The sequence below is a fragment of the Ciconia boyciana genome, chromosome 3, assembly GCF_034638445.1.
Source record: "Ciconia boyciana chromosome 3, ASM3463844v1, whole genome shotgun sequence".
NCBI classification, from domain to species: Eukaryota; Metazoa; Chordata; class Aves; order Ciconiiformes; family Ciconiidae; genus Ciconia; species Ciconia boyciana.
This window is the reverse complement of record NC_132936.1, coordinates 124,004,370-124,031,620: the sequence shown is the minus strand read 5'-3', so window position 1 is coordinate 124,031,620 and position 27,251 is coordinate 124,004,370. Positions and strand designations below refer to the sequence as shown.

The 27,251-nt window shown below is 39.7% G+C and overlaps 1 long non-coding RNA gene across 1 annotated transcript in view; it reads left to right on the top strand.

Moving 5' to 3' along the window:
• Positions 1-25,392, top strand: part of LOC140649786 (uncharacterized) — a 31,970-nt gene extending 6,578 nt beyond the window's left edge. The window contains exons 2-4 of the long non-coding RNA XR_012041757.1: positions 10,759-10,908; positions 12,430-12,581; positions 25,320-25,392. This is a non-coding gene — a long non-coding RNA (uncharacterized lncRNA). The remainder of the gene's footprint in view (positions 1-10,758; positions 10,909-12,429; positions 12,582-25,319) is intronic.
• Positions 25,393-27,251: the final 1,859 nt, after the last annotated feature.

Below are 27,251 nucleotides of genomic sequence, written 5' to 3'. Positions count from 1 at the left end.
TGACATCCTTTGAGAAAATGATTTAATAGTCAGGGGGCCTGGTCCATGCATTTTAAGAGAGAGCTGCCTGACCCACCCACGTAATTTTCTATTGAGATTACTCATGCTTCTGGCAGAGCTAGCCTGCCTTTCTCCTGAGCTGGCCATAACACAGGTGCAAATTAACACTGTAAGGTATTAACTTCAGGTCATTTTGGGGGCGAAAGGCTAAAGAAAGCCTTAATCTGAGTTCATGTCTGTGTCCTTGCCTGAAATGGTTTTTTGAGCCTGAGACTAGTCATGTGTGCATTTTGAAAGCAGTAGATTAGAGGCACAAATTATGAATTGCAGTACTTTTATGCTCTTATTGAAAATCTGTCCCATCCATTTCAAGAGAAAACAGCTCTCCCACCAAGGAATACAACTGTAGAAGATCCATTCATGTGTAGCCAGATCCAAGTAAAATGAAATCCAAAGTGGCAATAGCCCAGGATGAAACTTGATGCTAATTGTATATAAATAGCAGAGGGACTGTCATATGACAGGCTATAGTCAATAAAACATGCCTGTTGTGACTAATCTGCATGTCAGGTGTCCTTACTGGGATAGAGTGTTGGTGCTGTTGTATACCTTGCTGTCTCCTGGCTCTGCTGGTGATTTAAGCGTTGTTATGGATTTATTCCTCACATAGAATGAATTTCTAGTTCTTTCCACCCAAACAAAGAACTGGACTGAGCAAATGAATGAAACACTGTTATGCAGATGCTACACACTGTATCTACAGTTTTGCTAAAATAATTTATGTCCAGAAGTGCATTCTTTGAACAAAATTGACTTTTTTTTCCCCTAATAAGAAATTTAGGATGTCTTGTTTCGTCCAATGGGTCGTCATTAGAACACTTTGAAAAACTGAGGTCAGCCTCAGTAGATACTATTCATGCTTTTTTCTTTGCACAATGTTACGTGTCTGGAATTTTTCCAGGGGACAAATGTGTTTAGTAGATAAGATTTTTTTTTTTAACACAGAACAGTTTGGTTCTGTGATCACAGAACCAAATACTACTTTAAGAATTTATTTGCTGATTTTTGTATATCCCGGTTTCTAATTGTTTGTAGCTACAATTGCTTGTAACTCTAATACTATAATTGTTTCTGGAACTTAACATGTAGAGGTTTTTTTATTACAAATAGGTACAGCTATATTAAGACTAGTATGGGGAAAAAGAAGTATTTGTGGTGGCTCCAAAAGAAACTGTAGAACAAGGGTTAAAAGGAAAGGTATGTTAATGGCTACAGAATGTCAGATGTGTGATTTCGTTGAAACGAAGAGGAGGAACTAAGCTAAAGATAAGGTGCCAAGAAGATGGGGAACTGAACTGGAGCCATAAAATATTTTGATAAAGAAAACTTGGTGCTTGTGGGTATGTAAGTGTGAGAGTATGACTGAGTAAAGTCAGTATAGGCAGAGATTTTTTTTTTAAATAAAAACCATCTTCCCTTTTCATAAGATCTCATACAGAATTTTGTTACATGTTTCCTACAACCAAGTTAAAATCTTGGTTGCAGGAAGAAATGCTTGGACGGCCACAGAATTGACTGAAAATTGGTACCTTATGGAAGGGGATGCAGGAATTTTCCTCCAACTTGATAATTCCTTGTAGCAATTTTGAAACTTAATTTTTGTTCAGTACAACTCTTGCTAACAAATTCCTAGCAAGGTGCTATATATTCACCACATGAGTACATAAGGTGTTTTTGTGGCTTGCAGGTAGTCAGAGAAGTAGTCTGTACCGACCACTTGCTAGTAGTCTGCACAAAATCAGCTAGTCACCTTGCTTTGGCTTCCTCTAGCATGTTAAGTGAAGGTGCTTGACTACCTCACATTGCTTTTCCCCTGGAGCAACCAGAGATGTTGGCACAGGAGTACTGTAGAATCAGAAATGCCTACGCACAGGTTTAGAAGTGGCTCATGAGATGAGCTCTGTTAAGAGGTGTCCCTCCATATGACAGTTCTTGCTAACACTGCTCTACCGTGACTTTGGAGGGTGTTTTTTGCATAGTCTAGTTTTGGAGATTGCTGTACACATCCAGTTCTCAGCTGACATCTAGGTTTGCATCCACTTCTGGAAGTAGGCAAGAGTCTTCAGTAATTAGGATAGAGTAAGTGTTGAAGTAGTGTAGGAGCTAATGCAGTGTGTTCTCAGAATATCCTATATTTTTCCCCTTTTCCCTGTTCTTGTTTTCCTCTATTTCATGAGTGCCAAGTGAGGTTCATTTGAAACGGAGCACTGATGAAGGTCCCTGAAACCTCTAGCAGTTGCAGTGGCCCTTTAGCACTTCTCAGAAGGGTACAAATAAGGCTTGAAGGGTACTCCGATTTGGGCCAGGCAAGAATTTATCTGGGATTTGAGGAATCCTCAGGGATCATCCAGCTAAACGTCTAGTTATTGAAGAAAAGCTTCTGTTCTCATTTATACCAGCATTTATAATCTTCCCCACTGAGTCCCTTTTTTAAGATTATATTTACTAGACCTTCTGTTAGATCCAGCTTCCATCTGAAATCATGAAGAGCCAAAAGTAAGAAAATATGGTTTTTTTGGTTTTGGGCAATGCTGCAGTCTTTTCTCTGGCTCTGAGGAACATCTCAAAACACAGTGCCCCACATCAGGCTTCATTTGTGACTTCTTTTTCTTCTAACCAAAGAATCCCTAAGCTGTATTTCCTCATTTCCCTTCTCTTAATAGTCCATTTTCCGTTCTCACCTCCTCACATTACTGTCCTGGCATTCTCTTGCATGTGATATTTATATAGTTCTTAGCTGTAAATGGATTTCTTCTGGACCTTGAATGGGAATTGCATTACACTTCAAGGTGACTTTCCCTCTAGTTACAGCTGTGATCTATCAGCTAGCAGGCAGTGAAGTCCTAACTCTACCCTGCTATTGTCATTTGATGCATTTTTCCTCTTAAATAAAGAAAAGAAATTCCTTGAAACAAATTGTTATTCTTGGCCTAAAATTGCCTGACAGTTTCTAATGAAGTCATTGTGATCCACCTCTTTCATCCAAACAGATGAAACCATCAGCATTTTACCATGAAACTGTTGGTGCTCAGCTTTTGGAAAACTTGAGCTTCTGGGATTGTCATGGATCTCACCTTTGCTCCTGGAATCAAATCTTAATATAATTCTGAAAGGGGAATACAGATTAAATTAAACAGTGTAATTTGCCTTTTAAAACTTTTCCCTTTTCATATAATAATCTGATTAGACTGAGGCATTGTTTTATATTTTATTACCTGCATATATAGTTATGGAGGGAGTTATGACAGGTTCTTGCCTCATGGTATTTTGATTCAGATTTTTTTGTGGTGTTAGTGAGTAAATGTGAATGCATCTTGCTATGGTTATTTGGACAGCTATTTGATCCTCTCTTTCAGCATTGTTAATACTTCACTAGCAAGAAACCTCTTTCTAAAGGCTCAGAGGTTCTATTTAACTTGGATAAATATATAACATTTCACATCATCTCCAAAGCGCAGTAAGAATGTGTTTCTTGAAGTTTCTCATCCTCTTCCTTTATGAACTGTCATGAATGATGAAGGAATTATGACAAGACTCTGCAGATCAGTCTCAATTGACTGCATAAACTTACCTGTGCTATTGGAGAGGAAGGGTTGGTGTCTGAATTATGACATTTATTTTTTCTAGGAAAGATCGGTTTACTTTACAAATTTCAAATAATACATTTAAGCTGGTTTAAAGAAAGGATTTGGTTTTTTACTTTAGATAAGTGACAGACGTTTTAATTTAGGTCCCTCTGCAACACAAACATAAATAGTATTTGGAGTAGGGAGGGATCAAAACTACATTAACTTCACCTTGAAAAGATGAAGTGGAGGATAGCACAATTTCTAGTTGATGACTTGTGTGAGTACTCAGTTCTTCATATTATGTTGCATTGTGTTGTTAACCTATTTTGTCTCTTCTAATTTCTTTGTCTGGACAATAGACCACAATGAAGAATATTTTAGTGGAGTTATTGAAGATGAGGGACCTGTCTCATGATGACTGAAACTTGTGAATAATTACCATCTTTGTGAAAATTAGTCACAACAGAATTGTCCCATCTTATTTCGGTGTCTACGAGAGATGAGAATCCCTCTGCTTAGGGGAGTGGGATACGATAGTGGTACCACTCCATGCAGGAGAAAAGAATTCCACAAGATCCAGGCAGACTTTTTGTGTGCATGTTTATTGTCAAGGCCAGTGGTATGGGTGTGCCTATCCCATGTCCTTTTATTGCATGCATTGTGAACTTTTCAAGGCAAGAATAGGGTGTTTGGAAACTGCCTGGCATGTTGTGGATATTACTGGAAAGAACAGAAAAAAAGGATTTCTTGGTTTTTAGCATTAGCATGAGGCAAACTTCTATCAAATTTGCTGGGGAAAGTGCTGACCAAGTTGAAATATGCTTACATCCAGCCTAGGATCTGAGAGCCATCATTGGCGTTAAACCTTAAAAAATGATTACGTGCTGCTGAATTCACCCTTCAGGGAAAAAAACTGGGAGGCTGGGGCCTGTTGTTTAACACAGGAAGAAGCAGAGCACAGTAAAATTTTCAACATCTTCCCCTTAGGCCTCAGGGCTCCAAATCCTGTGAGAAGGTTTGTTTTTGCTGAGTGATGGGTGTGACGATGTTGCATTCACTGCTCAGAAAGAAGCTGCTAGTGCTAGCGTTGGGATAGGACTGGGAACTAGAGGGGAATCCAGAGTCCTAAGGATCTCCTGGCTCTTCCCCTGGGTTCAAAAATAAATATTTAGAGAAGCACCTTTTCTGCAGCAGTAAGGAAGAGGAGTAGCATTATGCTGCTCAGTATGAGCTGCAGATGTACACATGGCTGGAGCTATGGTTACATGAATGCTCTTGAAGCATGCAAAATGTGTGGCCTTATTTTTACCTCTTGCCGTGTGCAACCTTTGACCACATCCATTTTCTTGGGTAAAGCAGACCTTTGATTTCCTTTCTTCTCTACTCCCTGTAAAACTAGAACATGTGCTCCATTAGGTACTTTCAAAGTAGGTTAGGGGGTTGTCTGATACTTAAACATCAAAGTAATGTTGTGACCTAGTAGGTGGAAGTGGGTTTTGAGGCAATTGTGTGATTCCAGGTATTTCTGGTGGAATGGATGTGCTTAGTATGATCAGCTGCTTGGATCTTCCTGCTTTGGTAAATTATCTGTTATAAGGTTAGGGCCTTGCAGAGCATCGAGAATATAGATGAGTAATAGCTATTGTGATCTGTGATAGTGCTATAGTGCTTATGCCACCCAGCTTAAATGTTGCTGCTTGTTCATGTTATCCTGCAATTCATTTATTTTGCTCTTTTGCTTGACTCAGACTGCAGCATAGTTGTGACACAATTGGTTGCATCTCAGCCAGGATAAGAAAAAAGTATTTTCAGATGTCACCAACTAACACAGTATTCATACAAATCTTAACTCAGTCCGTTCACAAATCCCTCTGTTGGTAATAAGGGCAATTCTGCTAACTGTTACCCTGTCATCTGTTTGGCATTCTGTGAGGGGAACAAGTGTAGACTTTTTTGGACTTGAAAATGAGGTGTTGCGATGAAGACTACTGATAACCACAGGAGTGGTGATGATGGCACAAGGAAAGGAGTGCACTCATAGTACGGACATAATTGCAGAACATCCACCTACATTAGAGGCCACATTGAAAATGTCTGCTTTTTGTAGGTTTGAGTTATTGTTTTTGAGCCTTCTCCTGCAATTGGATTATTATAAGCATAGGAAAAGTGCCATTATTTTTGTCAAAATGATGCAGTCTGTTGCTAGCTCTTCATTTATACACAAGTCTATGGTGAAAGAATGAGTGAATTTGCGTGCACGCCAACTCTAAATCCTTCTATTTTAGTTCTTTTCAAACAGCAGGCAAAAGGATATGAGAGAATAAAGTTCAATGGAGGGAAAAGAATACTGGCGGCACGAGGTGTCCATTATACATATATATGACTGTATTAACTGCTTAGTGGTTTACCTTTTCTATGATTTTGAAAGTTGGCCTGAAAACCTAATGAGAAATTTACTTTCACATTGAGAACTGGAGCACATGTAGTTTATAAACATATTTCATAACATGAACTGTAGGTTCACTCCAGGTCTTTTTACTAGTAGTAGTTTTTGCGTGGCTTGAGTTTCCTTGTGGTAACAGATACGTCACTTCTGAGATGACTAACGGCACAGAATACTGGAGTGTTTTGGTTTTTTTTTCCCCAGACAGTCAAGGACAAATCAAAACAAAAGAAGTATGAGCAGTCACACCCAGTGTTGCATATTTGTGATCATTATATACAGGGCATTGTTCTTGAATATACTCGGAGACAGTGTATTGTTTGCAACGTCAGCACTTCTTACTGTGACCAGAACTGGATTTAAATTTTTTAATACTTGTCATTCTTAATATCTCTTAGTTAAACACCAGTTAAAGGAACATATTCACACAAGAAGGTCCACTGGTGTTGCAGAGACTGCACAAGTAAGTAAGGATATTTGTTTGAATGACCACTTGGAGGTTGGGGCCTTATGTTACAAGGTATTGAGTTCCTTGCTCAGGTGCTGAGCATCTGTGTTTCTCCATGAAGCCAGTGGCCTTGCAGGACTGGAGGCTGGACGAGCACTGCTCTAATTAATGAAAAGGCACCAGTTCTCTTGCCTGGGTCGCAGTTCAGACTCCCATGCGGGTGCCCTGGCACCCAAGAAGCCTGCAGAGCAGTTTAGAGGGCTGCCGTGGTCCCTGTCCCATGCCAGATCTCCCACGTGGCCAGGCTGACCCCCATGTGAACCACCAATGCTGTAATTTAGAATTGAGGGACTATTTTAAAGTTGTATGTGGTCAGTATGGGATCTTACAATGGCTCCTCCTGGGCAAAGAGCATAGCAGGACATGCTTGTGGTCTTTTTCTGAGCTTAAACCTTTAAATACCTATTGTGTGTAACTGTGGATTTCATATCACTTTTTTTAAAAAGACTCTTTTTTTCTCCCATTTTATTTTGTCAAAGACAGTTAAAAGTGGCATTCAGTGGTCACATTTTGAGATCTATTTAGGCACAGAAAGACACCTCAGACAGTTTTTAGAAGCGCTTATTATTTAGAATACGATGTTTTCCCACATCCAAGTTTGTTCTCTATGACACTTAAAATAACCCCTGCTGAGAGAAAAGAGCAGATGGATTCAAGTGCTTTATACCAGTGACTTTCTCACTCTTTAGCAGACGTTTAGCTGAAGCGCGCAAGGCTGTTAGAACTTGTTCTCAATTTCAGCTCAGTAATTCATTGTTTTCTTCCCCTGGTCTCCAGGATCATGAGGAGGAAGTACATAATATGTTTGTAATTTGAGTACCACTCTTTAGTCCTACTCTTTTTAGCAAGACTGACAAGGAAACTGCTATTTAGATCATGGAGGAGCTCTCAAATTCATTTAAGCTGCCATGCAGGGATACTCCCTGCATTTATTTAGTAGCACTTAGAGTTTATGGGCATCAGAATAAATTATTTGCAGAAAAAATGAAATTTGTCTGTGACAAATGTGAACCTGTTTAGAACTGAGAGGTAACTTTATTCACTGTACAGATAATGTTTAGTTAATTTAAATATTTCACCAATCTTTTAGGATGTGATATTTTTAGGCTTCCCATTACATAAGCAATAGGGCTTATTTATGATGAGAAAAACTGAAGGCTCTGACTTACAGTATAAATTTGCTTGCTGCTACATTACTACAATATCTTACATTTACAAACCCAAAAAATGAAACACTTTAAATGAACAATTGTTTATAGAAGTAATGAAAATACTGACAGAAGCTTCCTTTCACTGTGGATGTGGGTGTGTCTGACAGTATACACATTTGCATGGATGGATATTCATATCCATCCAGATGATTAATTATAGAGTTTTGATGAATTCTAGTGTGACCAGAGACGGTAAATCTTGGGAAGTATTGCCAAGTTTTGTGAGGGTGTTTATTATTATTAGGCTAACAATGTTAAGAGTTCGTACTAAAGCTGCAGTTCCTGGAATTTGGTGATTTAATTTTTTTTTTGTGAAACCATATATCTGGCATTTGTTATAGAGAAAACTGTAGAAATGGGAGTAAGAAGGATGGGGGATATCTGAGAATGGGACAGTAATGCGAGCGTGAGGTTTTATGAAGGAAATCACGTAATGAGGGGGAGCTTTAGAGGAATGACTGAAAATTGATGAATTGGACAGAACTGATAGATTTGTTGAATTTTGGAGGGAGCTAGAGAGAAGCGGAATTGATGCATTCAAGGTATCTGACCAAATATTTAATTATTACTCTGCTGTCATAGAATCTCCGGTTTTCTAGGCCTGTTAACTATAATAACACAAATGAATAAAAAATAAATGTAGGTATGTTCAAATTCTAAAACATTATTTCAGGTTCTAAAAACATAGTAGATTAAATGGGTTGTTCTCTAAGTGTTCTGGTTTTTATAAAACATCCTGAGTTATGCGTTAATTTAATCTATCTTGCTCCTTTCATGTGGCTTTTTGACTGACTAGGCAATAGGAACTGGTGCATTAAGAAATACATCTTGTCCTTTTATATTGACAATATTTGTAAACAATAATGCATCTGTACCAAAATGTGCACTATCAATAATTCATGAAGCGTTTTCAGCCTTCCAACTCTTTTCTAAGTCAATGCTAGAATAAATTTGGCAGTAGAACACGGAATCTCGTTTGGAAGATGAGGCCTTACATGGGCTGAGAACTACCTACAAAACAGCCCGTTTAGCACTGTCATTAACTTGAGGGTGTGATTTTTATGGTCAACAGACACTGATCACAGACTGATTCTTTCTTCTCTGGTTATGTGTTCTCATTCCTTCACCTGTAGTGACACTGATTGATGTGCGGCTGTGCAGTAACTTGGACTGTCCCTTGGACTGAGTTCCCTGGAAAGTACTTTTCTTAAGGAGGGCTTATTTTTCAGCTGAATCAATAAGCCAGTCTGTCTAATAGGCACCCAGCTGCATAAGTCAACAGAAAGGTGCGGGCAAGAATGGTTGATTAAAGGTAGTGAAGACTTCATGGTATTTGGGGGGGGGACACACGACGACGACGACGACTTTTGGATAGTTGCTCTGCTTCTCCTGTAGTAACAACAGAAAAACATCAGAAGACAGGCAATTTGAGAAATGCCAAGATTCAGGTTTGGATAAATAATTGCTCAGCAATTAGCCCACTAATGTTTGGTTACATATAAAACATCCTAAGTACCTATTTGCTACAATACAAAGGTAGGCTCCAGTCCTGTAAGCGGTTTCTTGTTGATAAGACCTTGCAGTGTTGGAGGCCCCTTGTGACAGATGTTTGTACAGACTGACAGCCTGTCCATCTGAAATAATTTAAAAGATCTGGGCTTTAAGGCTTAATTGTACTAGTATGGTATGGTAAAGCCTTTGTGCAAAGCTGTCACCTTCAGCGGACTGTAGAAGTTCAAATAGATTTGAATGACTACAAAGGTTTAAGGTTGTAACAGCTGCTGTAAGGTTGGGTGATGTCACACTGGGTAGTGTTTTGGATCTGTAAACCTGATTTGTAATTGGAACAGTAATTAGAACAGGGAAAAAATTCTCCTGTAGTTCCTGTGGAAGTTTCTTAAGATCCCTTGGTGATTCAGAAGTACCAATTCCACTGAAAGCCACCTCTGAGCTTTCAGAAATCTTCTCTTAAATGCTTATATTATCGAAGCTTTTCAGAAAAGCTGAGAGCCTCACTAAAGAACTGCTAGTCTCTATTACAGAGAAAGTATTTCATCAAGAGTCAAGAATGGGACAAACAAGCAGCAGCTCTGAGGTAGCTGTGAACAGTCCCTTTTCACCTCATTGCAATGTAACTTACTACATTGACATCAAGAAAGTTAAACTTTGACAATTATTATGCTGATTAGTGTTTCAGCTGAAACACCAGTTGTTTCTAAATCTGAAGAACTAAATCTTATCCTAAGCTGATCCTGCTGGCTTTTTTTATGCCACGCTACTGTCTGGTCATTGCTGGGGAATAGTTCTTCTATTAGAAGAACTACTCTAGTAGAGATAGGCATTTATTTAAGTTACAGAATTTTTATATAGGAAGAAAATATCTCAAATATTCTGCTTTATATTTTAATCTTTAAAAAGAGTAGTCTACCTAGGTGTTGTAACTTTAGTTGGTCAGCAAAACTCAAAAGTTATCTTGCTGTTGACTGAAGATCCGTGCCTTTGCAAAAAGGCAATTATGTTAATAGCTTAGCACATCTTAAAAACTAACGCTTAACTTTCACCTTCTTTGCTTGCAGCAGCAATGTCAGTAATTGCAGTCTGTTAAAACTGCATGGAAAATTACATTCAGTGCAGCCATTTGGAAAAGATCCGTTTCCCCTGCAGATCAGAACAGATTATGTAGTTGAACATATCCTGGAAGAAAGTACTGCTCTAAAACTCTCTCTCTCAGCTCGAAGGAAAGGCTTCCATTCAGTTGTAGACATGTATAGATTAAACTCTCTTCTAACATTTAATTTACACAAGTTTTTTTCCCCAATGCTGATTTTCAGTAGTAGCACTGGTTGGTTGTTTGGGGGTTTTCTTTGAGTTCTTTGGGGAGCTTTGTTAGTAATGTACAAACCCGTCAACTTCAGTTTTGCTGTGACATTGCTTACATCTACAACTATTTGGAACTTGTGTTTGCAGGAATTGGTGCAAACTACTGATACGTGAACTTGTGGGGTTGGATCTGTGAGCTTTGTTTTCAGTCTTGGATTTGAAAGAATCATGCCATCTTTGAAACAATTCTCCAGCTTCCTCAGAAGCCAAGGATATCCAAGATCATTTGGATAAGAGGTATAAAAAACACAAATCAGTGATAAACTGAAAATGGCACCCAGTAGTCATTTAAAAGTGATTCTTGAATATTTACTTTGATGTAGTGGGCTCTGAATTGCCTCAGTAAAGTATTTTTCCTTTTATGCAATTTTAAAATAGTAAGAATCTAAAACTTTGAGAAGTTACTAACAACACAATAAATACCATGACATCTTGTTAAAATAATAATTTTAGCAGTGAGTCCAGTGGTGGACACAAATAGGGACTTTTTATTTTATAGGAAAAATATTTTTGCAAAGAATCCTGCATTATTTGGAGCATGTTAATTCTGTCCAGATGTGTTACATTGTACCTGATATTCATAGGTTGTGAAGTGAACGAATTATACAAACCAAAACTGTAACTCTCACTATTTTTGTTGATCTTATGAAGGTGTGTGCTTGAGTCAATTACAGCTGTCATCATATCATCTAGGAAATCAAGGGAGCAGAAATAAATGGGTCAATCCATTGTATAGAAAAATCCCAGATCTATAAGCATTCTGTCCAAGTCAGGAACTGAGGATTAAACCTCAGGAGTGGCCAGTGCCTGAAATAGTTAAGTGAAAAGGACATATCCAAGTGGCTTGTAGCCAATATCAGTTATCCTGGCTTTTACATTCACTGTCAGTCACAAAGAGGGAACACACACATGCAGGAAGAAGGTAATTGTTGCGGATTAGAGCCCCATGCGAAATGAAAGAGCCATCAAAATTCTTCATAGTTGCTTGGCATGAGTTCTGATAATACGAAGTTCTCTTTTATTATTATTTTAAAATGCAGCCATCTACCACAGACTAAACAAAAATCCCACAAGACAATAGTGCCAGCCTATGAGTATAGTATGTTTAATTGCTGTGCACAGCTGGAGCTGGCAGGTGAAAAGTAGAGATGTGATTGCTTGTTCAAATAGGAAGATTTAGATTTCTTCTATTTTTTTTCCTGTTTAACTTCATCTCATTTTAACTGCAGACAGCATTTTGTTGTTTTGCCATATTTTAGAGCTATCTAGCTGTTCTTGTTTATTTTATGTACAGAGGGACATTTTTTTGTTTTCTCTTGCATATCTCATTGGCAAGAATAAAAAAAGGCACAATTCCCCAGTCTTGGTGTCACAGTGTACAAGACTGATCATCATGCAAGCTTAAAAAAAAAATACTCATGAAATGTATCTCTTGTGGAACTCACATGTAACAACATTTTTTGACTTACTGTATGTGAAGCCAACCTTACAGTGATAGTGTTAAGACAGATGTGTGCACTTGAGCAGAGATCCATAGTTCATACTTTTCTTCAGGGTGGTGCTTAAAGTACTGAAGAGTTAACACACCAAGGAGCAATACAGGCAGGACACTTTCTTACAGTCGTATTTTCTCTCTTGCCAGTCATCAAGTATTATGCAGTAATGCAGTAATTGCTTGTTACATTTAAATTGACCAACACAGTTTTGCACAGGTATTGATTCTTCTGTGCTCTCGCCATGTTTTATGCCCTGTTTTAGGTCCTGTTGTTCCTGTTTGAAGTCAATAGGTGCTCTTAGTGCACGAAAAATGCAGCCTTGAATGTTACATACAACCAAATTAAGCTTCCACCTGCCCAGTCCTCAAGGAAGCATCAAGAGTTGGTGATGGGAAGAGGCCTCAATATTAAGAGGTAAGTACTCTGACTGATGCTTTTCAGTGCACTTGCTAGCATATTATGATCAGCATGATCACACAGTGAAATTACTAAAATAGTTACATATATAAAAAATGATGCTAGCAGTTGTGAGGGATAACATTGTAGTTCAGATTTTATGAAACAGTAAACAAAATGTTTGTTACTTATAAAGGCACTGTTTCCTTCTTTGAAAAGCTTGGGACTATGTGCTATATGAATAGAAAATGTCTACATATGTGCATAGCCACACACATATAAAATGTTATTTTCTGTATCTGTGCATTAAAGACAAATTCTGATTGTTGGTGTTGAGAAACTCAGAATGTTTATTTTCTTGGGTTTTATGTTTGCAAAACCTCAGGCACAATATTGTTGACTTTCATCTTTGATTTAGATGAAGGAAAAAAAATAGATATATCGTAATGTTATTGGTGGTTTATGTGCTTGTACGGTCAACTATATTTGAAAGCATATTCCATGCTGTTTGCCCGAGTGTGTACCATGCCCTGTGCATAAACTTTAAGTCAGTGTTGCCTGGTTCTAAATGAGTTTAGGTTGACGGATGCTGTCATGCATTCAATGTGGATGGAATTCATTGAGATTTTGAAGGTTTAAGTTACCACATACTGAAACACAACTACTGTTACAGTATTGACAGCTGTTTTAAGTGATAAAAAGCCCTAGTGTTATGATCAAATATGTCAATGCAAGATGTTCTACCAACAAACAATTGAAATAAAGTACTGATAAGAAAAATCTCTCAGAGAATTTTGAAAGAAAATCACTGTTCCTAAAAATGAAAACCTCAACTGGACTCAATTTTTCCCATTGAATTTCTGCCAAAATCATTAAAATGTTTGTCATTTCCCTTCTCTTCCATATATTTTTTGATTCAGGCAACTGTGAAATTTCCTGTCTTGTTTTTGTTTTGCTAGAGCAACTAAACCAACCAACAATCAAGGTCATTGTAGAAAACCAAACTTTCAGTAAAATTTGAAGAAAAACATGACCTCCCTATGCCTGGTCTTTCTCTGTTCTCTGACCTACTATTTCCTTTTGTGGTGCTCTAGTCTTTTCCAGAGTCTGCACTTTCACTCATCCTCATGTTTCTTCCCCTCTCCCCTCAGTTCCTTGCTTGCTTTATGGTGGTCACTCTTTTGATTTTGCTCTTTCACCTGGTTTTCAAAGTTTTCTTTTTCCCTCCTTTTCTTTTTTTGGCCAATCTTTCCTAGTTCTGTCTCATTCCATCTCTATTCCCTTTTGCCTGCTCTGTCCCCACAGCCCCCTCGGCTGCAGCCATAAGCGCAGGGTGGTCTGGTTCCCAAGGGCCAGTAGCTGGGCATGCCTGGGGAGGGCTTTGTCAAGGGGTCTAACACTGCCCCTGTGCTTTTCTCTATCACTGCCTGTGGTGGGTACAAGGAGAAGCCTTAAGTTATCCCACTGTCCCGGGGACATCCCTGGCCTGGTGAGGCAGGGGACCACCTGTGGGGAATGAGGCAGTGATAACTGGAGAGAGGGGCTTGTGCGTTGCTGAGTGAATTCCCCCTCATCTCCATACAAGGCCAGCAGCCCCAGGTCTTTGCCTTTTCTTGGGGGCTGCAGAGTGTCCCAGCTCTGTTTCCTGCCTGCAAGGGAGCCATCCTTGCCATGCCAGTAGCTGCAAAACCCTGCAGCTGGCAGCAACTGGGTCTTGTTGTCTATGTTGAGCCTGTTTCTTTTTGCAGGGAGCAATGCCTATTCCAGCAAGGGATGTATATTTTTTAATTAACTGCTGTCCTTATTTGACTAGATCTGTCAAAGACAGACCCTGTACTTTCAATGTACTTCTGATTGTTCCTTGGTGAGTACCCATGCATAGAAATTTTATTGAAGTTGTGTGATTTTTTTTTTTCATTCTCCAAACGTTTGCAGCTATCATTGATACAGCTGTAACAGAAATTGCTGGGTGAGAAAACTTGAGTTCAGAGTTGCTTTAATTTTTGAATGGTGCATGTTCACAGATCAATTTCAGATTAAAACAAAAAATTTTCTGTAGCTATTGAGATTTATTTTTCCAGACATTTTTCCATAATTACTACTTTTGTTGCAGTCTCTACCATTCCACCGATCTATAATTTACCAAGCCTGTAATGAGACAGTTGTGTTTATTGTAGGAGTTTACACAGATCTTTCCTACCTTCAGACTGCCTGGGAGGAGGGACAGGACAATCAGCCTGTTTGCATAGTTCAGTGTTAAGCATAGGGACCCCTGGATGTGAGGATGTTGTGAGTTCGGACTCTAGCTGTGCTGCACAATTAATCTTTGTGAAGGTAAAAGACTTGTGATTGCATTTGGTAGGAAGAGTTGCAGTGGAGGTGAGGTACGTTTTTTAGGTATGTTGTGCGGTAGACTGCTTGAAAAGTAAGAATATGTCTATATGTCTTTATTTTCTTGGCATCTGTTTTTCTCTGCTGTTTTTTTCCTTGTTCCACAGGACCTTCCATGAAAGGGGCAATTGTGGGAGGAATGGGTGGGTTAGAACTAGTTTTAGTTGCACCTGGCCTCCAGCTCTTCCTGCAGATTCACTACTCCTGTTTTTATTGCTTGGCTTTGTAGCATCTGAACTGAAGAGTCATAGCCAGTCCATTTTCTTCCTCGGTGGCAATGGGGCCAGTCCTTGGAAATTCCCTTTGCTCTAGTTAGATCCCTGGTTAAATCTGAAAGCAAATGGGAATGTCCCTTTCATGTGGTTTCACAGAGAGGCTGTTCCAAAAATCCTTACTTGAATTTAATCATGAACCTAGGACAGATTAGACAAATGTCTTTCATTTGCAACTCTACACCCAGTGGAAAGGTTACTGGCCTTTGATGAGCAAGTATGCAAAAGCACAGTGAAGATGAGCTAGGGAAGTGCATCTGCTTTTTCGAGTGGAGTGACTCGATGCTAGCGTGGGGGGGCTTGCAAATACAAAATATCTGTGTACATCACCCCTTTTTAAAACAGATTTTAAAATTGCCTTCCATTATGTACTCTGAAATCTGCTGCTGTTCTCCATCACTACTGTCATGATTTAGCTTCAGTTGGCAACTAAGCACCACACAGCCACTCGCTCACCCATCGCCGCCTCCGTGGGATGGGGGAGAGAATCTGAAGAGCAAAAGTAAGAAAACTCATGGGCTGAGATAAGAACCATTTAATAATTGAAATAAAATAATAACAATAACAACAACAATAATAATAATAATAAATTGTAATGAAAAGGAAATCAACGAGAGAGAGAAACAAAACCCAGGGAAAAACAAAAAACCCCAAGTGATGCAACCACTCAGCACCCGCTGACCGATGCCCAGCCAGTCTCTGAGCAGCGATCGCTGCCCCCCGGCCAACTCCCCCCAGTTTCTATACTGAGCATGGCGTCCTATGGTATGGAATAGCCCTTTGGCCAGTTGGGGTCAGCTGTCCTGGCTGTGCCCCCTCCCAGCTTCTTGTGCACCTGGCAGAGCATGGGAAGCTGAAAAGTCCTTGACCAGTGAAAGCACTACTTAGCAACAACTAAAACATCAGTGTGTTATCAACGTTATACTAAATCAAAACCACAACACTATACTGGCTACTAGGAAGAAAATTAACTCTATCCCAGCCAAAACCAGGACAACTACAATAAAAATTATGTTTATGGTAAGTGCTGAAAAGTTCTCTTCCTCCTCCATGGAAATTATTTGGCATGTAAGAACACTGTATAATCATAATAATGGCTTATTAATCCTTAAAATGTAGTCCTCCTGTCTGTTTGTTTGTTTTTAAGAGGTTATTGAGAAAATAAGCAGAGGATCTGGGAAAAACAGAGTTGCTAGCAATATAGCTTAAATGGATATTTGTCTACCACTATTAAAGCAACAGTTGGGAGGGGAAACCTTGAAATGTTTTTGGTTTGTTACTGTTAAGCAGGCTTTACTCAGCTTAAGAAAGATCTGAATTTGGAGCTTTACGCCAATGGCAGAGTGTCCGTATTTACATATACTTGCAGTAATTCTGTATCATCTGCTTCAGTTGTTTATAACATTCTCAAGTCTTTTTGCATTAAAACTGCTGACAAGGATATATATCAGTTGCTTTCTTTGTTGGAGCTAAAAAGCATATGTACTCAGAGGATACGTGTGCAATTTAAGATCCTGTCTGCTTCATAACAAGGACATGACCAGCTCTTATTTGTTAGCGTCCTGTACAAAATTGTGTGCACTGTTTTCTGCCTGCTATACCTCCCCTTTCTCAGTGTCCATGGTTCACATACTAGACATGCTGGTGACTGCTGGTACAGTGTCTGAAGGAAATGCTTTTGATACACCATGACACTTATTCCAGAAAGCTGGGTGGTGATGTGAGAATGCAGGCCTTGAAATGTCCATCTTTGGGAAATTTATTTTTCTCATCAGGGACAAATTACTTTGCGCTCTGTCTTTTTTTTTTTTTTTAATTTGGCAAACAGTTCTCATCGTAGCTTGCAATATATATCATCTTGTCACAAGCAGATGTTGCAGCAGAAGAGGCTAGTTGGTATGATGTTGGTCTGGCTGTTCTATTGAATTGTCAAGTCACAAACAAGTTATTTAATCTCTCTGCTTTTGAGTTACCCCCTCACTCCCCAGGACCACCCCAAAAGGAAAATTCCCCCCTCTCCCTCTCACCTGCAGAAGCTCTGGCATAGAGGGACCGGCTGTCCTGCATAGATTTTTGTCCCCCCCACGGTGCTGCACTCTGGAGTGACAGGGATGTTTGGCTTCTGCTCCCGGCCACATAGCTCAGTGCCTTTGAATCTGGCAATAGGTACACTGTGTTGAAACGCCACAAATTACAGCTATTGCTCTGGTTTAGGCTGCATGACTTGTAATTTGGTTTCTAAATAGCGTAAGAAGTAAGGTGTGTTTGCTGTTTAATTGGGCGCTGGGCTAGGCTATGGGGATATCTGTGCAGGCACAGGGATTCCTCCTCTAAAATCATGTGGCTGTGGAAGCAGGTCAGTCCTCTCTCTGGCGGAGCTTGTTGCAGGTGAGGAGTCACCACAACAGCCTGGGAGCATTTACCTGGTGCTGGTGTTTAACTGAAGTAATGGTCCAACAACTCCTCCATAATTCAGAGTCTTATAGGGTTGATCCAAAACCCCCAAAGCCTCAGGATCCTTTCCCATGGCCTCAGTGTGTTTTGTACCGGGCCTCTGCTGGGAGTGAGTTTGGAGAAACTGCCCTCCACATTGCTCTCCCTGAACAAGGGCAGCAATTTGACAGCACGCCCTTTTGGTTTTGTTTGGTGATAACCATTGCGCAAACTTCCTTTGTCTGTGCCTGCTTGGCAGGCAGTATAATTTATCCTAGTTTAATGTGAGGTATTAAACCTTTTGTGCAAATCTGACTGTTCCCTTTTAGATAGGACCAATGTTTTGTAAGAAGGAAGGCAACAAAGTAAAGATCATTACATATGTTGTCCTTCCTGCTGTGTTTTAACGAAACACCATCTGTTGAAAGGCTGAATCCCCTTTGGAGGGACATCATTCTTCTGTTGTCAACTGAAGCACTTCCGAAAAACATTTTTTTTGTTTGTTTTAAAGCGGAGAGTTTTGCATTTGGATAGTCTTTAAAGGAATTTTGAATAGTTGAAATAACACCTGTTTTGGGAAACACTTTATACTGTCAGTTGTTATTTTCAGTGTTTATGGTGTAGTAGGCACTATAGAATAGAGGAGCAGAATAATAGTATTTTGAAAATCCAACAGTAAGGATACTAAATAGCTCTGTGAGCATGTGCTGGTCCTGTACATCCAAAATTTCAGAGGGATCCCCTCACTTTGAATACCTAAATTTACATGGCTAATTTTTTTTCCATACATGTCACTTGTGTTTAAGTGTCTAGAACAAGTAACAACAATGGATTGTATAAGCTGGATGAAAAAATGCACTAAAAAAAAGCTGCTTCTGAAAGTGTTGGCATTAACTGCTTGGAAATAATAGAAAGGTATTGTGCTGGGTTGTTAGGCTTTATCAATTATTTGTAATCAACCTTAAGCACTTGGTGCTGAGAAATGAAAGTATTTTTCTTTTACTGCTATTTTTAAACACAAGAAAGGCACCTCTGTCTAGCTAGCAAAATCATTTCAAGCTTCCACTAGATGTGTTAGAAGAAGAAAATATCACTTAAGCCACTGATTACTGCCTGTATACTAATGCTTATTGGGTTATTTCAACAACATTCATGTTAAATTCATATTCTGTATTTGTTGTTGGTGGACCAGCAGTAACAATTGTGAGTTCTCTTGAAACTGGACTCTGATACGTTCTTGGGGTCAGCTGTGTCCATTGACTGTCTTAATAGCTGAGTAGAACTGCTAATTATACAAACTTTTCAGGTTGCCAACATGATGATCAAGTTCACGGCATGAGTAGTCTATGAAGCAGACCAGGAACTTTAGGAGAATTGTCTTGCTGATCAGAGATTACCTGCAGGTTACAGTGAATCTCTTTTTATTAGAAAGGTGCAAAACCCCTTTGAACTCTTGTGCCTCTAAATAAATCCCCCAGCCTCAGTGGGGAGGTCTGCGAGAGTAAGGACTGGGTAGAACTGAAGAGCCTGGAGACAAGATGTGATTTGCCGTATCACAACTGGGGTCAGCCAAGTCAGATAAGGAAATGAAAGAGAGTGAGAAATGTCTGATACTCTAGGCATGCTGGCTGCCAACATTAAGCAGAGCAGTCCTGCAAAAGTATGTAGTAATTTGCTTTGCTGGATTTGAGATCCAGTATTTGCAGCACTGGAAATTTGAGTGTTTAGTGTCTTAAGTGGGATGTTTTTGGAGGAAAGATGAACCCCCTGTACTCACTGAAGACATTTGATGGGAGTTTTGTTATAATGACTATAACGAGGCTAAGATTTGCTTGCACATCTTCTAGTTCCAAATTTCTGGGGTAGTTCTTGGCTGCATTTATTTTTGTTTGACCTTCTGAAGTCTAGAGGAGGCGGCTTTGGCTTTTTGCCTTTACATCAGCATCAGTAAATATAGCACCTTTAAAACTTCTTGAATTCTGGGTAGTTCGACAGAATATTTTCAGCACAAGGAATTAGAAAATGACTGATGCACCTAAATCATTCTGTTATTAAAAGTAAATCATTTTGTCATTAAAAGTAAATCTGTAGTTTGAACCCATTTTGGTGCATTTTGTTTAGCTTGGAAGATGACACTAAGAACTTTCTAGTACTTTATACAGTTTGGGGAAGAAAGTCTAGGAAGACAGATTGCATTCCAGAAAACTGTGGAAACAATTGTGTAATTATGTTGTATTTAATAATTGTTTACAAATAGGCATTGTCTTAGTTCCAAAACTTGCTTCTAAATTGTTAGCTTGCAGCATTGTCGTACCTGATAGTAAAATAAATGGAGCTGAACTTGATTTCGATTTGGTGTTTTATTGTTGTGCTATAATAGATGAGACGCTCATTTCGAAAATGTTGAAGCAAGAAGGTTTTTGAGGACTTTGAAAATAAAACTGTAAAGGAGAGGTTAGAAGGAAAAGCTGTGTGAATGACTTATATTCACTGTTGACACTTCGGAAAACTGTTTTTTTCTTTCTAGTAGTCTTTTATAGTATTTATGCTGTATTCTGAAGTATTATTCTGTTATTTGAAAATGACACCTTTATTATTTTATGGTAAAAATCTTTCACACTTCAGTAGGCAATAATTTTCCCTTTTCCCAGGTTTCTTTTTTCAACCAGGAGCCTTTTGCTGCTTACTGCTATCTGTGAGCCTTTTGAACAGCGTAATAAATTCAATAGCACCTGTGAAGCACACAAATATTTTCAGCACTAGTGTTCTTTGTAGTGCACACCAAGACAGGACAACAGTAAGATGCACATGAGAGAATGCATAAGGTGACTTAATCTAGTGTGTTGTCTTTTGAAGGTGGTAGATGACCCTCTGAAGGGTGGTCTGAGGTATGAGTGCTTCCACATTATGAGATGAAATTTTGCATTATAGCTTTATATGGATATGTGGATGGCTAACTGCCCCTGAGAGGGCTCATCCCCTGCCTTGCGCTAGCTCTGGAAGAAGAGCGGGACAGTTTAGCGAGCTAACTGGCAGAAAAATTCTTGTGGGACTTGTTTCTGACCATTTAGTTTCCTGAACTAGCTCCCTGGAGGGATATCAGGTGAGCAGTACAGCCAGCACAAAGGTTGGCATAAGAGGGCTGGATTACATCTTGCTGTAGCAAAGACAGGGTGCTTCCTGTCTGAGAAAGATGAATGGCATGGAGAGTTACCAGTCAAGAGAGCATCAGTTGGAAGCGGAGAGGTTTAAGCATGGCTTGTTGAGCTACAGCTTTGTAGCACTGGAAATAATGAGTTGCAGGGGTATCTGATCAAAGATAGTGGATCTGCCAGAAATCCTGTCAGGATTGAAACAGATAGGGTTCCCAGTTTGTGCACCTGCTACTGATGGAACTTGCATACCCATCAAATGGACAGCACTTAAATATAAAACTGGATCCTGTCTTTTCATTAAAAGAGGAGGTTGCATCCCTATCTTGTGTCAAAAGCTTGTGTCTGCTTCTGCATAGAAGAAACATGTTCCCCAATGCTTCTGCTGTTGAACAGAAAAAATCCAATGGATGTGTAAAACTAACTGCAAAGTAGATAAATCTTTAGACTGACTTTGGCTGGATTTGAAATAGGTTCAACTGGATCAACCAACTACCACATTAATGTGTTGAATTCAATACGGAAGAATTCTTGCCCTGGAAAATTAAAAGCTGATCTCCAAATAACTCTTATATATTCAGCATCAGGCAAGAGGGGAAAAAAAATCCAAATTAAACAGTATTATATTTCTCATCCAGAAAAGTTATTCCATGATATTTTAGAGTATAAACACCATGAGCTGATTTCTGGAATCATCACAATGAAAATACAGGGCTATGTATGCATGTAAGGCTGTGTCTGGTCTCAACTCCAAATTTCAGTAAATCACAGATTAAATTGAGGTGTGTTTTCTCTGAATTCATTTCCACTTATTGAACTTCTGCTGTCTTTAAATTCCCTGTCTTCAACTGGGAATTCAGCAAGAAATAGATGATAGTGGGAAGTCTGGGGACAACATGCCACTAGGGAGGCACGGGCACCTTCCTGGCCCTCTCCAGAAAGCTCAGTCTTGTCTGGTATAATTTGGCCTTTTGAAATTGAATTAAAAACATTTTCTAGTACTCATAGGGTGAAAGGGATTTTGGTTGCCATATCTGGAAAACGCTGGGACAAATTTACAGACTTTGGGTGCCAGTGCAAAATGGTGGTAGCTTCCCTTTGAATGGTAGATCTGTCATGGGAATTCTTCATCCCTCCTGTGCTATGTCATACCAAAAAAAGCTTATGGCATTGCTCCTAGCTGGCTGTCTCCCTTCAGGCAGTGACTAAAGCAGTAGCTTTCGAAGATCTTGTAGCAAAGGCCTAGCACTTGCCTTAGCAAAGGAATTAAGATCCTGACGCCTGGACCTGGGAGAAATTAGAAGCCTAAATGCTCTGAGTCTGGGCCAAGTGCTCTGTGATGCGAATCTAGGTTGTTCATCTGACAGGAGCCTGGTGGATTTTGGAGTGAAAAATGCTGGCTGTCTTATCAAGTGGGCTGAACATCACTCAAATTTCACTTCCACTTACTAGCTTGGCCAAACTTGTTCACAGTAGGCTGTTTACTATAGTTCTCAAAAGCTGTACAACAGAAGTACCCTGAAAAGTCCCTCTAAGCCTTTTGCAAGTAAAGTTTTTATTTGTCGTATCATCAGAAAATGCTGTGTAAGAGAATACTTGCACCTGCTGTATCTCCCATAATTATCCTGAACTCAGCACTGGATTTTGTGTTCCTATTTTTAAAAGCCATCTTGCTAAATAGATGTAGAGAATGTTCCCTTTGGAAGAGTAAGTGAACAGCAGTGCAGCATTAGGGAAGCATGGTGAACTTGGCATGCCTTGTATCAGCTGAGAGAGTGAAAGGAGGAAGATAAGAGAACTGAATAAATTAGCATGGTTTTTGTGTGCAGAATACTGACTTGCAAATCTGGCAATGACAGAGAGAAAAACTCTCTTTTTAAGTCTCTTTCATGTAGTACAAATCACCTGAGGGATAGTTGGAATCTTTTCTAGAGGAATTTATCTTATCTTCCCTTTAAGATGGAATAGTTAACCAAAGGAAAACACCCTTGGCTTGTAAGTGTCTGAAATAAGTGTCTACAAAAATAGACAGCAAAGCAGGGATATTGCAACCAGAATTCCACATACCAATTGCCAGGTTTTGGGTCTGTTTATAGAAGCTGGCAGCCTGGCATGAAAAAAGAGCCAAGTAGTTGGTTACAGCTTTCGAGAAAGCAGAGAAAACAAAGAGAAGAAAAAGACATACAGAGCTCCTCTTTGGATATACTATATATGACTAGACTGAGGTTTACAGACCTTGGGGCCACATCGTACGCTTCACAGGGGTTATGCTCAGCAGAGCAAAGTTACACTCAGAACATAAGGGGAGGGCTGTGAAAAGTTGGCTGTCAGTCATTTGCCTGCTGTATCAGTCCTGGAGCCAGCTGGGGAATGCTTCAGTCTACAGTTCAATTTAGTACAGGCTTAGCCCAGCCAGTAGTTAAAGCACCTGCTGGCTGTCAAAGCAAGAAGGCTGTGAGTAGTAGTGAAGGCTGTGCTGGCTACATGCAGGAAGATACTGCATCTCACAGGAAAATGCCTACAGCAAACCCATCCAAGAGCTCCTTTGTAATGTCTAAATGGCTCAGCACAAAACATGCACACCATCTGAACAGCAGGATGAGTATGTTTGGGCAATGAAGGGGGAAGAAAAGAGTTAAAGCTTAGTGGTTCCGCCCCCCTCCCCCCCAATCTTTTTAAATACGTGTTCAGTAGAAATACACTGCAGGGCTTGTCTGTGCTTAAACTTGCCTCGTTTAATTAAACTGATCATTTAAATCTGCGTTAATACCTGACCGTGTGAGTGTATCACTTTGTGCTTCTTTGTATGAGTTTTATGTGCCCCTGTAAACTACAGAGCAGATTTAACTGGATTGACAAATATTGCCAAATGTATTTGGAGAGTCCAAATTACGACGGCTAGCAACCAGTCTTTCACATTCTTTTACTTAGTATGTGTGTAAATGTTCTGTTTTGGGAAGACATATTGTGCTGACAGTTCATTTGGGATTATTTGTGACTGTGTAGAGGTTCGGTCTGAAACTGTTTAAGTAGTAGGAAGTCTTATTCTCTGTCTTGATCTTTGAGTCTTTCTTGATTCACGTTTAGCCTTTGGGAATCGGGCAAAGATACTAGACTGGAATTCCTGGGAGAAGGAATTGCTCGCTTATGTTTAGTTGACTTTCTGTAGTCGGCATGCATATAAAGCAAAGCAATCTAGAATGTGTCATTGATTCCCCCACCATGAGGCTGGTGGCAAGATTGCAGATATTGGCTGCTGCTTGGCAAAATGTTGATAATGATGTCAGAACAGAGGACACACCCCCACTTATATATTTTTTTAAAAAATTAAGAAAGGGGCATCTATATTAAATGAAGTGGATTTTGAGAGAAAAGCTGCAATGAATCTAAAGAAACAATGCAAAACTCCTCGAAAATAATATGAACTTAAAAATATAAAAGGGCAGAAGTGTATACTATCTCAATGCTAAGATTTAAGAGTGTGAATCCATATAAGAATAAATGTTTAGACAGAGTTGGAAACTTCTAGTTACAATGAATATTATCGCTTGAGAACAAAAATAGATAACATGAAAAAGTACTCATCACTTGTGAATCTTTACAAAGGAGGTACTTGTATATGCAACAGTATGGGGGGGTGCCTGTTTGTACTAATACACATTCATGTACCCAATGTTAACTAAGAAAGTAATACTTTATACTTCAGTTACAAAGTGGCAGATGCACAGCAGAATGTGCTGCACCTAACAATGCGGTAGGATAGATGAAAGTGAGTGCTAGTAGAAAATTACGGCATCTGGGTACATGGGTGATATGAGCAGAACCATTTCAGTGTGTAGATGAGGAACATATCCTCGTCTGATCTAGATGAATGGGCTAATTTGGCTGGAGGCTATTATTTGCTTTTACTTGTTATATATTTAATGAGCATTTCAGGAGGGAAATTGAGAGGAAAGCAGCTGTGAAAGGTGTCTCTTTACTTTGTTTTCTAAAATGAACTAACCCAAGTTCCAGACCAGGGTTAGTCTGGTACCACCATCAAAAATTATCGCTTTTCTTGTGATTAAAGAAAATCACCAGTAAAGGTATGTTCCATAGGAGGTGTCAGCATACAGTGAAAAAGGCACTGTTCACTGCTTTGGAAAGGAGCTCCACATTTCACTTCCACACAAGGTAACTCTGTACCCAGGCTGTCTTGGTACATGCAGGACTTGGAGCAGACCTCAGCCTAGGTCGTGGAATGCAGAAAACAGCTGTTTTGCCTATAAATAAACCAAGAGCCTCTTCTCATATGAGACTTTTTTAACAGATATGCTATAGAAATGAATTGTCACTTTAACTATTGGTGTTTAAAGTTAGAGTATGTGGTAGTAACAGGATTCACATTCTAATGTATGAAAGTCACACTGTGATCAGGTTTCAGTCTTATCGTATTGGTATCATGTTATAGTGAAACCACTTGTGCTGCAAGAGTTAAATCTGTCAGCCTTTCTGTTTCTAATCCCCAGAGTGCCAGAGGTTTATATCTTGTGTAGAAAACAAAACTCCACCGGACTTAGTCAAAAACATCTCCATGCACCAGTGAGTATTTTCTTCGTTTCAATCACTTGTTAAATTATACAAAATATTTTAAGCATTTCACAAAGACTTTTACCGTGGGGAAAAATCTTGATCTTCTGGACTCCTGTTTTGTTGGGGGCTTGGGGGGGTTGGATTTTTTTTTTTACTTTTTTCATGTGAATCCACAGAGAAGCAGCACCAGGAATTACACTGATCTTGTCAGCAGGCTCAGTCCCTGGTGACAGGTTCTCTGTGTGGCCAGCTAGTTCAGGTGGTTCTGCTCAGCCCTTGGCCACTTGCACGCACTATCATCAGGTAACTACATGCTGTTGTGGTAACAACTACATAGTGTGAATATTTGTCATACACTGGGCTACTGTGGCAGTAAATGAGCAAAACTCGTCGGGCACCTGACTAGCACCCAGAAGTTCTAGCACCTATTTAATGGACAAAAATCAAGCATTTAATTAGCCTCAAAACAAAAGGCTTCCACTCCCCTTTACACTCAATTCTAATAACTCATTATCAGACAGATAGCAGCCCACACTTGGCTGTACTCATGCTAGTGGAAAACTGGCAGTTTCCCTCATCTCAGAACAAAAGCAGGAGCCCTGAATTGCAAGGCTATTTGCTCAACTGCAATCCAGCTCTGTACCAGCCTTGCTGGACCTGAGCAAGCTGGGACAAGACCAGAGCCAGCAAAATTACTGACAGTGGTAGATCCGCCCAGTATGAGAAGGGCCTGACGCTCCTTTTCCCTGCAGTGCAGAGCAGTTTGTACAGCCCTGGGACTGCAGCGATTGCTGTCGGAGAGAGATGGGCAGCTGCCAGAGCCCAGCACCAGCGATCTTCTTCCTTAAACACTTCTGGCTTCCTTTTAAGGGGCTGGCTTGGGGCCATAGTTTGAGTTTATGTCATCTCATCTCCTGATTGCTTGGGTTGGAGGGAGGGGAGAAGCTTTTAACCCTGAGCATTTCTGTCCCTTTTCCTGAGTGGCAGCTGGAGCGATTGGAGACTAAGGAGAGCACAGCTCCTTTTAAAGGAGCCCGTTGCCCAGTTTTGGAGGTAAGGCACAACTCCTTTCTTCAAAGGAGCTCTGTACCCGTTCAGTCTTTCTCTCCCTGTCTTCACTCTGAAGAGTAAATGCCCCATCTTCTGAACAGGACTGCAAATCCCAAAAATCAAAGGAAAAATGTTTGAATTATGTCTAATAGGCCTTGGCATCCTTGTATTTGCTTTGTGGTTTCTGAGATTTGGCATTCACTTGGAGGAAAATTTTGGGACTATAATCCAATTCTTCATTCTCTGTCTTAAAAAAAATAAATCCACAGTTGTTTTTCTCAAGTAAAAAAACAAACAAACAAACAAACAAGCAAAACCAACACCACCACCCCCCCCACCCCCCGGCAAAAAAAAAACCACCACCAAAACAAACAAACACAAACCCCAAAAAACAAAACAAAAAACCCAAACCCAAAACAAAACAACCAAAACACCAAAATAAGTAATTTAACCATAGTGGCTGTTCACCTAACCAAGTTGGCAGTGACAGTCATGTAGAAACCCCCTGTAGTAAGTAGCCCCTCTGGTTTACCCCCATTGCTGGTGCAGCAGGCATGTCCGAGTCCCATACGACACAGGCAGCCCTAGCCAGGTTTTAGTTCCGAATTTGATGCTAATAGCTCAAAAAAGTTTCTTTAAGCTTTTTTTCTCAGTTTAGCCAATCACTTAGTTCTCAGAAAGCAGCTTACGTGCTAGCAGTCCTGTCTTCGGGGGTGTGATTTCTATTTGTTAACAGAATATTTAGTCTGTTATTTCTCTGACAAAAGAACCCCCCCTCTGATCTGATATGACCTCTCTGTCAGAGATGTTAATGAAAG